The sequence below is a fragment of the Equus przewalskii genome, chromosome 26, assembly GCF_037783145.1.
Source record: "Equus przewalskii isolate Varuska chromosome 26, EquPr2, whole genome shotgun sequence".
NCBI classification, from domain to species: domain Eukaryota; kingdom Metazoa; phylum Chordata; class Mammalia; order Perissodactyla; family Equidae; genus Equus; species Equus przewalskii.
In genome coordinates, this window is record NC_091856.1 from 26185214 (window position 1) to 26200636 (window position 15423).

Below are 15423 nucleotides of genomic sequence, written 5' to 3' on the forward strand. Positions count from 1 at the left end.
AGACACCCACGCGACTATACATCGGAAGGCGGATGGACTTTCCTCCGGGAGGATGTGGAAATAGGTGAAAACTCTCCGACCCCGATGAGCAGCCTAGTACCCGCAAGCGGTTTTCTTCCAACGGACGTTCCCAGAGGATCTACACACATCTAGGGCAGGAGCGAGCACACAACAGAGGAGCGACGGTGGAAACAGGTGACCAGAACCCTACCTAACCCCCCCGCAATTACTCCTAAATGCAGAGGGAAACTTTGGAGTTGCACACCTGAGCCCGCGGGGAGAGTCTCTCCCCGCCATTGGCGGGGAGACCCCGCCTGGTGTTCGCGGCGCCCGGAGGGTCCCAGAGAGAGTCGCTGAGGGTACGGAGGTCTCCCAGCTGCCGTTTCCCGCCCTGTGGGACTAGGGATTGCCAGAGATCTCAGAGAGGACCGGGGCTGGGGGAACTTTCAAAGGCCGGCTCTGCGACCCAGACGGGAAGTGCCGGAGTTCCGCCTGGGCAGCAGACAAAACTCTCTGTCTGCCATTAGCAGAGGGGCCACGCCGAACATTCACGGCTCCGGGAGAGGCCCGGAGAGAATCCCAGAGGGCGGGGCGACCCCCAGCTGCCATTGCCCGCCCCGTGGGACTAGGGATAGCCGGAGATCTCAGAGAGGACTGGGGCTGGGGGGAGTTCCAGAGACCCAGCTTCGTAGCCTAGGGGGAAACCCTACAGGCTCACAGCAGCCTTAGGGAAAGCCTCTGCACAGCACCAGTAGAAGGCACCCAGCCGCCAGCCACAAGGCTGGAAGACCCCAGGGCAAAAGCAGCATAGCTAGGTGAACTAACCACAGACTGTAGAAGATGCCAATAGCTCTCCTGCGACCCATAGAGGACAAGTGAGATTTTTGTGGGTGCCGACAGCAATGGAGCGACAAATATAAGTGATCCCACCCCTGGCCGCTGGAAAAGCCCATAACACCGTTGCAGACCCCAAGGAGAGAGCACATCTAGGTGGGCTGCAACAGTAGGCACCAGCAGCCTGAAGCCCCCCTGTGACGGCCCCCACGGCAGAGGAGGGAATCCAAAGGGCCACTGTGGCTACGAGGAGGGGCCCAGGCCCAGTTAGCAACTGCAGACAGGGTTCCTGGTTGGTGCAGTATAAACAGCTGCTCCCCCACCGCAGCAGCTGAAACAAGTGAAAGGAGCAACTAAACTCTATCTCCATGCGGAGGCACAAATCAACAACATCAAGCAATATGAAAAAATACATTAAATCTCCAGAACAGAAAGAAAGTAACAAATACACAGAAAACAATCCCAAAGAAAATGAGATATATAACCTAAATGATGATGACTTCAAAACAGCCATCATTAAAATTCTCAATGAGTTAAGAGAGAGTTCTGACTGACAACTCAACGAGTTCAGGAGCTATGTCACAAAAGAGTTTGATATGATAAAGAAGAACCAAACAGAAATATTGGAAATGAAGAACACAATAGAGGAGATTAAGAAAAATCTAGATGCTCTGAACAGTAGGGCCGATAATATGGAGGAAAGAATTAGCAATTTGGAAGATGGCAATATAGAATTGCTGCAGGCAGAGGAGGAGAGAGAAGCAAGACTAAAAAGAAATGAAGAAACTCTCCGAGAATTATCAGACACAATTAGGAGATGCAACGTAAGGATTATAGGTATACCAGAGGGAGAAGAGAAGGAGAAAGGGGCAGAAAGCCTATTCAAAGAAATAATGGCTGAGAACGTCCCAAATCTGGTGAGGGAGATGGATCTTCAGGTGACAGAAGCCAATAGATCTCCAAACTTTATCAATGCAAGAAGACCAACTCCACGGCATATAGTAGTGAAGCTAGCAAAAGTCAACGACAAGGAGAAAATACTAAGGACAGCCAGGCAAAAGAAACTAACCTACAAAGGAACCCCCATCAGGCTATCAGCAGATTTCTCAGCAGAAACTTTACAGGCTAGAAGAGAGTGGAATGATATATTCAAAAATCTGAAGGACAAAAATCTACAGCCGAGAATTCTCTACCCAGCGAAAATATCCTTCAAATACGATGGAGAAATAAAAACTTTCGCAGATAGACAAAAATTAAGGGAGTTCATTGCCACAAAACCTCCTCTTCAGGAAATCCTCAGGAAAACCCTCATTCCTGAAAAATCCAAAAAAGGAAAGGGGCTACAAAACCAAGAGCAGAGGAGATAAGTAGAAGGACAACAACAGAGAGTAGCAGCTCTACATCAGAACAGATTAAACCATGGGACGAGAAACAAAGGAAACTGAAGAAAACCGGAAAACAAGACACAAAATGGTAGTGGTAGGCCCCCACATCTCAATAATCACTCTAAATGTAAATGGATTGAACTCCCCAATCAAAAGACACAGAGTGGCAGGATGGATAAAAGAACAAGATCCAACAATATGCTGCCTCCAGGAAACACACCTCAGCCCCAAAGACAAACACAGACTCAGAGTGAAGGGATGGAGAACAATACTCCAAGCTAATAATGAACAAAAGAAAGCAGGTGTCGCTATACTAATATCAGACAAGGTAGATTTCAAAGCAAAACAGATAAAGAAAGATAAAGAGGGACAGTATATAATGATAAAAGGGACTCTCCACCAAGAAGACATAACACTTATAAATATATACGCACCCAACACAGGAGCACCAAAATTTGTAAAGCAACTCTTAATAGAACTAAAAGAAGACATCAACAACAATACAATAATAGTAGGGGACCTCAACACACCATTAACAACAATGGACAGAACATCCAGACAGAAAATCAACAAGGAAATAATAGAATTAAATGAAAAATTAGACCAGATGGACTTAATAGATATATAGAGAACACTTCATCCAAAAACAGCAGGTTACACATTCTTCTCAAGTGCACATGGAACATTCTCAAGGATTGACCATATTTTGGGAAGCAAAGCAAACATCAATAAATACAAGAGAGTTGAAATAATATCAAGCATCTTTTCTGATCATAATGCTATTAAACTAGGAATCAACTACAAGAAAAAAGCAGAGAAAGGTGCAAAAATGTGGAGACTAAACAACACGCTTCTCAACAAACAATGGATCATTGAAGAAATTAAAGAAGAAATCAAATTTTATCTGGAGACTAATGAAAATGAGAACACGACATACCAAATCATTTGGGATGCAGCAAAAGCAGTCCTAAGAGGGAAATTCATCGCAATACAGGCTCACCTCACTAAACAAGAAAAAGCTCACATAAGCAACCTCAAACGACACCTAACAGAACTAGAAAAAGAAGAACAAACAAAGCCCAGAGTCAGTAGAAGGAGGGAAATAATAAAAATAAGAGCAGAAATAAACGATATTGAAACAAAAAAGACAATAGAAAGGATCAATGAAACAAAGAGTTGGTTCTTCGAAAGAATTAACAAAATTGACAAACCCCTAGCCAGACTCACCAAGAAAAGAAGAGAGAAATCACAAATTAATAAAATTAGGAATGACAGAGGAGAAATCACAACAGATACCAATGAAATACAAGAGATCATAAGAGAATACTATGAAAAACTATATGCCAACAAATTGAACAACCTGGAAGAGATGGACAAATTCCTGGACTCCTACAATCTCCCCAAACTGAATCAGGAAGAAATGGAGAATCTGAATAGGCCAATCACAAGTAAGGAAATAGAAACGGTAATCAAAAACCTCCCCAAAAATAAGAGTCCAGGACCAGACGGCTTCTCTGGAGAATTCTACCAAACATTCAAAGAAGACTTAATACCTATTCTCCTCAAACTGTTCCAGAAAATTGAGAAAGATGGAGAACTCCCTAACACATTCTATGAAGCCAACATCACCCTGATCCCCAAACCTGACAAGGACAACACAAAGAAGGAGAACTACAGGCCGATATCACTGATGAACATAGATGCAAAAATCCTCAACAAAATTTTGGCAAACCGATTACAGCAATACATCAAAAAGATTATACACCATGATCAAGTGGGATTTATACCAGGGACACAGGGATGGTTCAACATCCGCAAGTCAATCAACGTGATACACTACATCAACAAAATGAAAAACAAAAACCACATGATCATCTCAATAGATGCAGAGAAAGCATTCGACAAGATCCAACACCCATTTATGATAAAAACCCTCAGTAAAATGGGTATAGAAGGAAAGTACCTCAACATAATAAAGGCCATATATGATAGACCCACAGCCAACATCATACTCAATGGACAAAAACTGAAAGCCATTCCTCTGAGGACAGGAACAAGACAAGGGTGCCCATTTTCACCACTCCTATTCAATATAGTACTGGAGGTGCTGGCCAGAGCAATTCAGCAGGAAAAAGAAATAAAAGGAATCCAAATAGGTAACGAAGAAGTAAAACTCTCGTTGTTTGCAGACGACATGATCTTATATATAGAAAACCCCAAAGAATCCACAGAAAAACTATTAGAAATAATCAACAACTACAGCAAAGTAGCAGGGTATAAAATTAACGTGCATAAATCAGTAGCATTTCTATACACTAACAATGAACTAACAGAAAAAGAACTCAAGAACTCAATCCCATTCACAATTACAACGAAAAGAATAAAATACCTTGGGATAAACTTAACCAAGGAAGTGAAGGATCTATACAATGAAAACTACAAGACTTTCTTGAAAGAAATTGACGATGACATAAAGAGATGGAAAGACATTCCTTGCACATGGATTGGAAGAATAAACATAGTTAAAATGTCCATACTACCTAAAGCAATATACAGATTCAATGCTATCCCAATCAGAATCCCAAGAACATTCTTCACAGATATTGAACAAACAATCCTAAAATTCATATGGGGCAACAAAAGACCGCGAATTGCTAAAGCAATCCTGAGCAAGAAAAACAAAGCCGGTGGAATCACAATCCCCAATTTCAAAACATACTACAAAGCTACAGTGATCAAAACAGCATGGTACTGGTACAAAAACAGGTCCACAGATCAATGGAACAGAATTGAAAGCCCAGAGATAAAACCACACATCTATGGACAGCTAATCTTCGACAAAGGAGCAGAGGGCCTACAATGGAGAAAAGAAAGTCTCTTCAACAAATGGTGCTGGGAAAACTGGACAGCCACATGTAAAAGATTGAAAATTGACCAGTGTTTTTCACCACACACCAAAATAAACTCAAAATGGATCAAAGACCTAAAGATTAGGCCTGAGACAATAAGTCTTTTGGAAGAGAATATAGGCAGTACACTCTTTGACATCAGTTTCAAAAGAATCTTTTCGGACACTGTAACTCCTCAGTTGAGGGAAACAATAGAAAGAATAAACAAATGGGACTTCATCAGACTAAAGAGCTTCTTCAAGGCAAGGGAAAACAGGATTGAAACAAAAAAACAGCTCACTAATTGGGAAAAAATATTCACAAGCCACTTATCCGACAAAGGGTTAATCTCCATAATATACAAAGAACTCACACTGCTTAACAACAAAAAAACAAACAACCCGATCAAAAAATGGGCAGAGGACATGAACAGACATTTCTCAAAAGAAGATATGAATATGGCCAATAGACACATGAAAAGATGTTCATCATCGCTAATCATCAGGGAAATGCAAATCAAAACTACACTAAGATATCACCTTACACCCGTTAGATTGGCAAAAACATCCAAAACCAAGAGTGACAAATGTTGGAGAGGTTGTGGAGAAAAAGGAACCCTCATACACTGTTGGTGGGAATGCAAACTGGTACAACCACTATGGAAAACAGTATGGAGATTTCTCAAAAAGTTAAAAATAGAAATACCCTATGACCCAGCCATCCCATTACTGGGTATCTATCCTAAGAACCTGATATCAGAAATCTCAAGAGTCCGTTGCACCCCTATGTTCATCGCAGCATTATTTACAATAGCCAAGACGTGGAACCAGCCTACATGCCCAGAAACTGATGATTGGATAAAGAAGATGTGGTATATATACACAATGGAATACTACTCAGCCATAAAAAAAGACAAAATTGGCCCATTCACAACAACGTGGATGGACCTCGAGGGTATTATGTTACACAAAATAAGCCAGTCAGAGAAAGACGAACTCTATATGACTCCACTCATAGGTGGAAATTAGTATATTGATAAGGAGATCTGATCGGTGGTTACCAGGGAAAATGGGGGGTGGGGGGAGGGCACAGAGGGGGAAGTGGTGTACCCACAACATGACTAACAAAAATGTACAACTGAAATCTCACAAGGTTGTAATCTATCATAACATTAATGAAAAAAAAAATCCTTTGTCCCAGATGGAACCATGACTAAGACAAAGGACTCCCAGGCATTGCTGGCATTAGGGACACCAACCCCTGGGACTCCAGCGCTCCAGCTCTTGGACATGCATCTCTCCAAAGGAGAGCCAGACTTTAGCAGGAATTTAGGGGAGTTTGTTTCTGTGCTCTAAATGGTAATTAAAATGCTATCTTTCGACTCATTTCTCTCCAGCTGGTTAAGAAATATGAAAGTCTGGAGAAGCCCTGAGACCACAGATATTTCGTCCATTTGTCTGGATACTGAGTCTTCTGAAGAGAAGCTGAGGATATGGGCTAAAGTCCGGAGCATAAGGTGTTCCAGGTCACCAATGATGAGCAAAGGTCAGAGGGAACTGAAAATCTACACTTGGTGATGGATCTGCCTGTATGCATGTGGTTTTGCATGCCTTTGTGTTCATGAGTGTGCATGTGTGTGTGTATGCTTGTGTTCATGTTATTTGATAGTTACATGTATGTGTGTGTTCTATGTATCTGACTCACAGCCTGATTCTTTTCTTTTGTTAGACCCAATCTGGGCCCTATATTAGCTCGTGAAAACCAAGTTATCAGCCTGCTAACATGTGATTAGGGACTCCCAATTAATGTCTGTGATGTTAAATACTTGCATAACAGCTGGGCGGATGAGAGCTCAGCATCAGGAGTGAGATTGTTGTCTCTGCTGCTGGAGAATAAGACGCCTGACTTCGCCAAGGAACCCAGGTCAGAGAGGGCTCAAACCTCTGCTCAGCAGTGTGTGCTAGTGTATGTGCGAGCTGTGTTTGTGGGTGACACACTTGTATGTGAGAGTGGGAATGTGTATTGTCTGTTTTTGTCTGTTTGTATGTTACCATATGTATGTTACCACATACATGGGTTGTTGGTGGTTAAATGACTGTGCCTGCGTGAATGGGCTTGACTGCCCCACCCAGACTGACTTCCCCTGGGGAGGGTGTGGATCAAAAGGGGCCAAAGCACGTCTCTCAGTAGAGTGTATGTGTTCTGCTTGTTGTAGTGAATGATGTGTGGCTGGGTGTGCATGCGTGTTTCTGGGCGTCTGATTTGCATCCATGACATGAAAAATTTCCTTAAGTGCCCTCCTTCTGGGACACTACTGGCTGAGATAAACAAGTTCTAAGTGACCCTCTGGTTCCTGAAAAGGATCTGCTATCATTTTAATATAACTGAGTATGACTGAGTCACTTAGAGTTTTGTCACCTTTTACTTTCACTAAACATCTCAGGCAAAAATACTCCAGGCATCATGTTTTGTGAAGTTAGAGTGCAGAATCACCATCAAATAGTGGAAAGATCTTGGAAAAATTACCTAACTCCTTGACCTCAGTTTCCACATCTATAAAATGGAAAGAATTATACTTGCCTTGTGAAACTTACTGGCCCTCAGAAAAAGTTTATTGTTTAAATAGAAGTTAATTGAACGTGAGAATTTTTTTAATCCGTTGAAAAGTATATGAATATGAATGAATGAAAATACCTAGGCAGGGGAATAAGAAAATTCTGAACATCATTGGTTTCCTTGCAGATCTAAAATAATATAGGGTGCTTGGCTCCTCTGGCCAGTGAAATGGGAAGTTTTTATGTGTAGTGGTTAAGAGCATGTGCTCTGATCACACAGTCATATTAGATTGAAACACATGAAGTTGCTAATTCTTTAAAATTTTTACTTTACAGAAAATGGTAATACATTTATATTAAGTAAAAATATTATGTATCATGGGGCTAGCCCCGTGGCCGAGTGGTTAAGTTCAATATACCCCATTAACAGAATGAAGAATAAAAAACACATGATCATCTCAACAGTTGCAGGAAGAGCATTTGACAAAATTCAACATCCTTTCATGATAAAATCTCTCAAAAACTAGGTATAGAAGAAACTTACTTCAACATAATAAAGGTTATATGTGAAAAGCTCAGAACTAAGGTCATACAAAACAGGGAAAATCTGATGGGTTTTCCTCTAAGAGCAGTAACAAGATAAGGATGCAAACTCTCACCACTTAAATTCATCATAGTGCTGGAAGTCCTAGTCACAGCAATTAGGCAACAGAAAGAAATAAATGAATCTAAGTAGGAAAGGAAGATGTAAAATTGCATCTGTTTTTATATGACATGGTCTTCTACACAGAAAACTCTTAATTAAGACTTAAGAAAAAGAACTAGTAGAACTAATAAACAAATTCAGTAAAGTTGCAGGATACAAAATCAATGTAGTAAAATTCATTGCATGTGTATATGAACAACAAACTACCTGAAAAGAAATTAAGATAACAATATCATTTACAATAGCATTAAGAACAATAAAATACTTAGGAATAAACTTATCTAAGGATCTGAAGGATTTGTACATTGAAAACTACCAAACATTGATGAAAGAAATTAAAGAAAATACAAATAAATGGAAAGACATCTCAGATCAAGAATTGGCAGATTCAGTATTGTCAAAAATGTCCATACTATCCAAAGTCATCTATAGATTCAATGCAATTCCCATCAAAATCTCAATGGCCTTGTTCAGAAAAACAGAAAAAAAATTCTGAAATTCATATGGAAACACAAATGTCCAGAATAACCAAAGAAATCTTAAGAAAAAAGAACAAAGTTGGAGGCATCACAGTTTCTTACTTGAAAATATGTCACAAAATTACTCTAATCAAAATAGTGTGGTACTGGTATAAAGACCAACACATAAGCCAATGGGACAGAATAGAGAGATGAGAATTAAACCCACACATATATAGTGAACTGACATTTAATAAGGGTGCCAAGAACAGACAATGAGGACAGGATAGTTTCCTCAACAAAGGGGAAAACTGGAGAGTCATATGCAAAATCTTACAACCCAAGACATAGAAACAACCTATCTATTGACTGATGAATGGATAAAGAAGATATGGTATATATTTACAAGGGAATATTATTCAACCCTAACAAAGAAGGGAATCCTGTCATTTGCAATGACATGGATGAACCTGGATGACATTATGCTAAGTGAAATAAGCCTAACAAACAAAGACAAATAATGTATAGTATCACCTATAACTAGAAACTAAAAAAAAAAAGTGAAATTCATAGAAACAGAGTATAATGGCAGTTGTTAGGAGCTGGGGGTGGAGGAAATGGGGAGATGTTGGTCAAAGAGTCCAATTTTCAGTTATGACATGAATAAGTTCTGGGGATCTAATATACAGCATGTTGACTATAGTTAACAATACTGTATTATATGCTTGAAATTTTCTAAGGCAGTATATCTTAAGTGCTCTTGCAACACAAAAAAATGACAACTATGGAGGTGATGGATGTGTTAATTAACTTAAGGAGCAAAGAGGGAGAAATTTCACTTCTTATTTTAAAAATATGCTGTAAAGCTACAATAATCAAGAAAGAGTAGCACTAGCCTAATGATAGACATTTAGACCACTGCAATAAAATCATGATTCTAGAAATAAACCTTATGTTTGTGGTCAACTGGTTTTTGACATAGGCATGAAGGCAATTCAATGATGAAGGGATAATCTTTTCCACAAATGGTACTGGTAAATTGAATAACCTCATGCAAAACCTTAAACTTAGACCCTTACCTCATACAATACATGAAAGTGAACTCAAAATGGATCATAAATCTAAATATAAGAGCTAAAATTGTAAAGCTTTTAGAAAAAATATGGGATAAAGTCTGCTTCCTTGGGTTAAGAAAAGATTGCTTCGATCATCCATGAAAGAAAAAAATGATGAGACTCATCAAAGTTCAAAACTTTTGCTCTGAGAGAGACACCATTAGTAAAATGAAAAGAAAGCCACATAGTAAGAGAAAATATTTGTAAATTATATATAAGTGTCTAGTGTCCAGAATAGATAGAAAATATCATATGCAAAAATCACATGCTGTACAACATGCAATGTTGAGACAGAAAGAAGAACAAGTGAGCATACAGTGAGACATGGCTGTCAGATAAGTTGTGAGTGAATAGAGCTCACAGGGCTTCCACACTCTACCAGGTACCAGATGTTAGGCTACCTCCTCCACTACCTCCTCCTCAAACTTGCCCTCATCCTTGTCTGTGGCGTCCTGGTACTGCAGGTAGTGGGACACCAGGTTATTCATGTTAATCTCGTCCTTGGTGAACTCCATCTCATCCATGCCCTTACTAGTGTAGCAGTGCAGGAAGGCCTTACACAGGAATATGGCCATGAATTGCTCCAAGATGCACTTGAACAATGCCTGCATGGCCATGCTGTTGCTGATGAAGGAGGCAAACATTTTTTAGCCCCTGGGGCAGGATGTCACAAACAGCTATTTTCACATTATTGGGGATCCACTTTCATTCTTTAGCGTGTGGATATCCAGTTTCCCAATACCATTTATTGAAGACTATCCTTTCTCCATTTTGCATTCTTGTCTTCCTTGTCAAGGATTAGTGGATGGTATACACATAGGTTTATTTCTGGGCTCGGTATTATGTTCCATGGTCCACATGTCTGTTTTCATATCAGTAACATGCTACACTATCTGTTAGTAGTATACCTCCAGCTTTGTTCATTTGATGCCTCCAGTTTTGCTCATTTTTCTCAAGATTGCTTTGGTTTCTGTGAGTCTTTTGTGGTTCCCTATCAATGGAGTGAATGGTGGCGGTGAAATCCATGTTCTAATGCAGCTCTGGGTCAGTAGTGTCTGAATCTACAAGGGCTGGTACTATTCTGTCTGGGCCTTTCTGTGATGTATGAAGAGGCAAATTCCATTGTTGTGTTCTTCACAGGTCAAGAATGTTCACGCCCTTTCCTCCTCCTCATGACTAGGCAGAGGAGAGGCCAACATGTCACTGACATTAGGGAAAATTTCTCCTGGGTCTCCTGTGGTTCAGCCCCTTTAGCTCCTGCACAGGATCTATCTCAAGAGGAAGGCAAGAAATTGGGCAATTAGCTCTGTTGGCTTCTTCTCTAACCAGAAGCTTGGGGTTGGGTTCCCCTGGGTCTTAGTTCTGTTGTTAAATGTGGATCTCCCTGCTCATTGTTGTAGTGCTTGTAAATAGACATGAAAGGTGCTAAAGATCCATAGGCTATGGAGGCCTAAGAGATAAGTATTCAGGTAGTAGCCTGGACCAGCAAGAATTTGCATTGATTAGAGCAAGGTGGGGAACCAATGCTTAGTCTACATATGTGTGGTTTTGTGAAGACTAAGAGAAAGAAAATGTGTGTTTACATTGCTTGCATACCCTGTGTTTTTAGTGGGTCACTGATGTACACACTGACCTGTATAATGCTACTAGGCACATGTGGGCATGAAATTTAAATTACCCAAATTAAAATTTTGGTTCCTTGCTTGCAGTAGCTATATTTCAGTTCCTCAATAGTTACATGAGGTTAGTGCTGCTATAGTGGACAATGCAGATATAGAACACTTCCATCATTACAGAAAGTCTTATCGAATCATGCTGATAAAAGAATATGGAGAGCTGGAAATCTCTTGCCAAGGCACGTGTGTGTGTGTTTGTGTTGATGTGTTTATGTTGCTTCTTTTTATATTGTTTGTGTGTTGTGTTTGACTACATGTGATTCTTAGTGTGTGTAGAGGAGATTTTGTGTGGGTGGTTTGTGAATTGTCTGGATAAATGAATGTGGTGTTTGCATGTTTTTACAAATAGCTTTACCAAGGTGTAATTGTTATACAAAAAATGTACATAATTAACGTACACAATTTGATATGTTTGAACATGTGCATACACCCATGAAATCCTCCCCACACTCAAAGCAATAGACTTATCCATCACCTCCAAAAGTTTCCTTTGTCTCTGTTTTGTGTGTGTGGTAAGAAAACTTAACATGAGATTTACCCTTTTAATGAATGTTTAAGTGTAGAATATAGTGCAATAAACTACAGGTACCGTGCTGCTCAGCAGGTCTCTAGAACTAATTCACTTGTATAACTGAAACTTCACTTGAACTGAATAACAACTCTATATTTTCTCCTCCCCTCAGCCATTTGTAACCACTAAGGATTCTCTGCTTCTATGAGTTTGACTATTTTACGTACCTCATAAAAGTGAACACGGAATATTTGTCCTTCTGCGTCTGGCTTAATTCACTTAGCATAAAGTCCTCCAAGTTCATCCATGTTGTCACAAATAGCAGGATTTCCTTCTTTTTTAAGGCAGAACAAAATCCATTGTATGTATATGCCACATTCTGTTGATCCACTCATCTGTCAATGGACATTTGGGATTTTTCCCTAACTTAACTATTGTGATTAGTACTGCAATGAACATGGGAGTGCAGATATCTCTTTGAGATCCTGATTTCAATTCTTTCTGGTGTATACCCAGATGTGGGATTGCTGGATCATGTGATAGTTCTATTTGTAATGTTTTGGAGAACCTCTATACTGTTTTCCATAGTGGCCATTCCATTTTACATCCTCAAAAACAGTGTAGAAAGATTCCTGTTTATGTGTCTTTTAAGCTGTGCATGACAGAGTGTTTCATTTTTTTTTTTTTTTTTGGAAGATTAGTCCTGAGCTAACTACTGCCAATTCTCCTCTTTTTGCTGAGGAAGACTGGCCCTGAGGTAACATTCACGCCCATTTTCCTCTAATTTATATGCGGGATGCCTACCACAGCATGGCTTTTGCCAAGGGGTGCCATGTCGCACCCAGGATCTGAACCGGCAAACCCCAGGACACCGAGAAGCAGAACGTGCAAACTTAACCACTGCACCACCGGGCCGGCCAGCAGAGTGTTTCATTTTAAACTTGCATGTAAGTTGATATGAATCCATGAAAACCTCTCCACTTTCTACCAGGATGAATATAGGTCAGAGAGGGCCAAAAACCAGCACCTTGTGTTTGTTTCTCTGTCACAGTGAGTCCCTCTGTGTGTCTATTTTTGTGTATAGCACACTCACATTCTAATTCTCTTCACTTTGCATGTGTGTAGATCAGAGGGCTAAGTGAGTGATATAGAAATATGTGTATGCATTTCACCTGGTGAAACAGCCTTACCCTTCTCTTGTCCCAGCTCTAGATATAAACAGGCGGCTCTTTATGATAAGCAGAGCCCTCTTTATGATAAGTTGGTGGCAATTGGTGTTTGTGGTTTGAAGGCTACTGAACTTCCCTGGGGCCCCAAATTTTCTTCATTAATATTCAATGAATTCTACATTTCCACTTTGGGAAACACGATGTAGTCAATTTTGGAACCTTGTCTAGTTAATCAAATGACTGTGAATTCTGATACAACTCCTCGGTCCTGCAGAATCTGTAATATATCAGTTCTCTGGCCACATCATTGGGCAGATTCTCATGTCAGTCACTTTGTATGTATGCTCACAACTCAGCCATTTTGAAGCATGGGAGATGACAGGGAAGAGAGAGATAGTGGAAGATATGAAGTAAGTTATTTATTGGCAACTGTATTAAAAATGCCATGTTTCAAGTGCTGTGGATGTACTAAGCTTCTGGGGACATCGTCTGGGTCCTTAATCTTTCTCTGCTGTGAGAGAGAGACCACAGAAGTAAACATACTTTTTCAAGAAAGTATTTGATCTTGCTGGATGGCTTCCGCATACCTTCGTTATCTTTAATTCTTGATGTGTGATCTTGGTCACTCCTTCTGCCAAAATGAGGTTATTTTTTGAAATTTTTCGTCACTCTCTTTCTGACTGCTATTTTTAGTCATTCATTTAATAACTTTTTTGATATATTTTCTAAATAAAAATTTTTTATTGTGGTTACAATATATGTAACATAAAATTTACCATTTCAATGGTTTTCAAGTGTACAGTTCCATGGCATTAAGTACCTTCCTGTCTTGTACAACCTTCACCACCATGACCCTCCGGAAGTTTTTTATCTTTCCAAACTGAAACTGTACACATTGAGCAATAACTCCTCGTTTTCCTTCTCTATAGCTGTTGGAAACCACAGTTCTACCTTTTGTCTCTGTGATTTTAACTATTCTAGGAATCTCATATAATTGGAATCATACAGTATTTATACTTTTGTGACTGGTCTATTTTACTTAGCATAATGTCTTCAAGGTTCATCCATGTTGCAGTATGCACAGGATTTCCTTCCTTTTTAAGGCTTATAATATTCCATTGTACACATATATCACATTTTGTTTATCCATTCGTCAATGGACACAAGTTGCTTCTATCTTTTGGCTATTGTGAATAACAGGTGTACAGATATATGTTTGAGACCCTTCAATTAATTCTTTTGGATAAATCCTCAGATGTGGAATTGCTGGATCATATGGTAACTCTACGTTTAATTTTTTGAGGTACCGCCACAATGTTTTCCACAGTGGCTGAATCATTTTACATATCTACCAGAAATGCACAGCAGTTCCAAATTTTCCACGGTCTTACCAACACTTGTTACTTTATTTCCTTCTTTTTTATAATAGTCATTCTATGGGGGCTGGCCCCGTGGCCGAGTGGTTAAGTTCGCGTGCTGCGCTGCAGGCGGCCCAGTGTTTCGTTAGTTCGAATCCTGGGCGCGGACATGGCACTGCTCATCAGACCACGCTGAGGCAGCGTCCCACATGCCACAACTAGAAGAACCCACAACGAAGAATACACAACTATGTACCGGGGGGCTTTGGGGAGAAAAAGGAAAAAATAAAATCTTTTAAAAAAAAATCTAAAAAAAAAAATAGTCATTCTATGATGTGAAGTGAGTTTAGTGTTGAGTACATGGTACATTTCTTTAATACTCCCAATAGTGCTGTAGGTGATGTGTGTGTGTGCGACAGAAAAAGAAAGAAAGAGAAAGAGAGAGGCGAGAGAGCAACAATTGGGGTAAGCAAGAATCAGACACAAGAACATGAGCAGTCTGGCTACAGAGCCATGCTCTTAATCAATACTCTATAAAGTTGCTCAAGAGGAAGTGGGCTTGCCAAAGGAAGAGACTGTGTCTTATTTACTACTCCTTCCCTAGTGCCTATCATAGTGTTTCCATGAGTGTAAAAAAAAAGAATGAATCTTTCCTGATTTCTATTGAAGGTGAAAAGAGTGCAATGTGATTTTTTTGTACACTGGAGAAAGTACACAACCATATGGTAATTGCTATGCTCAGTGTTTCTAAGTTCCTGACATTTCCCA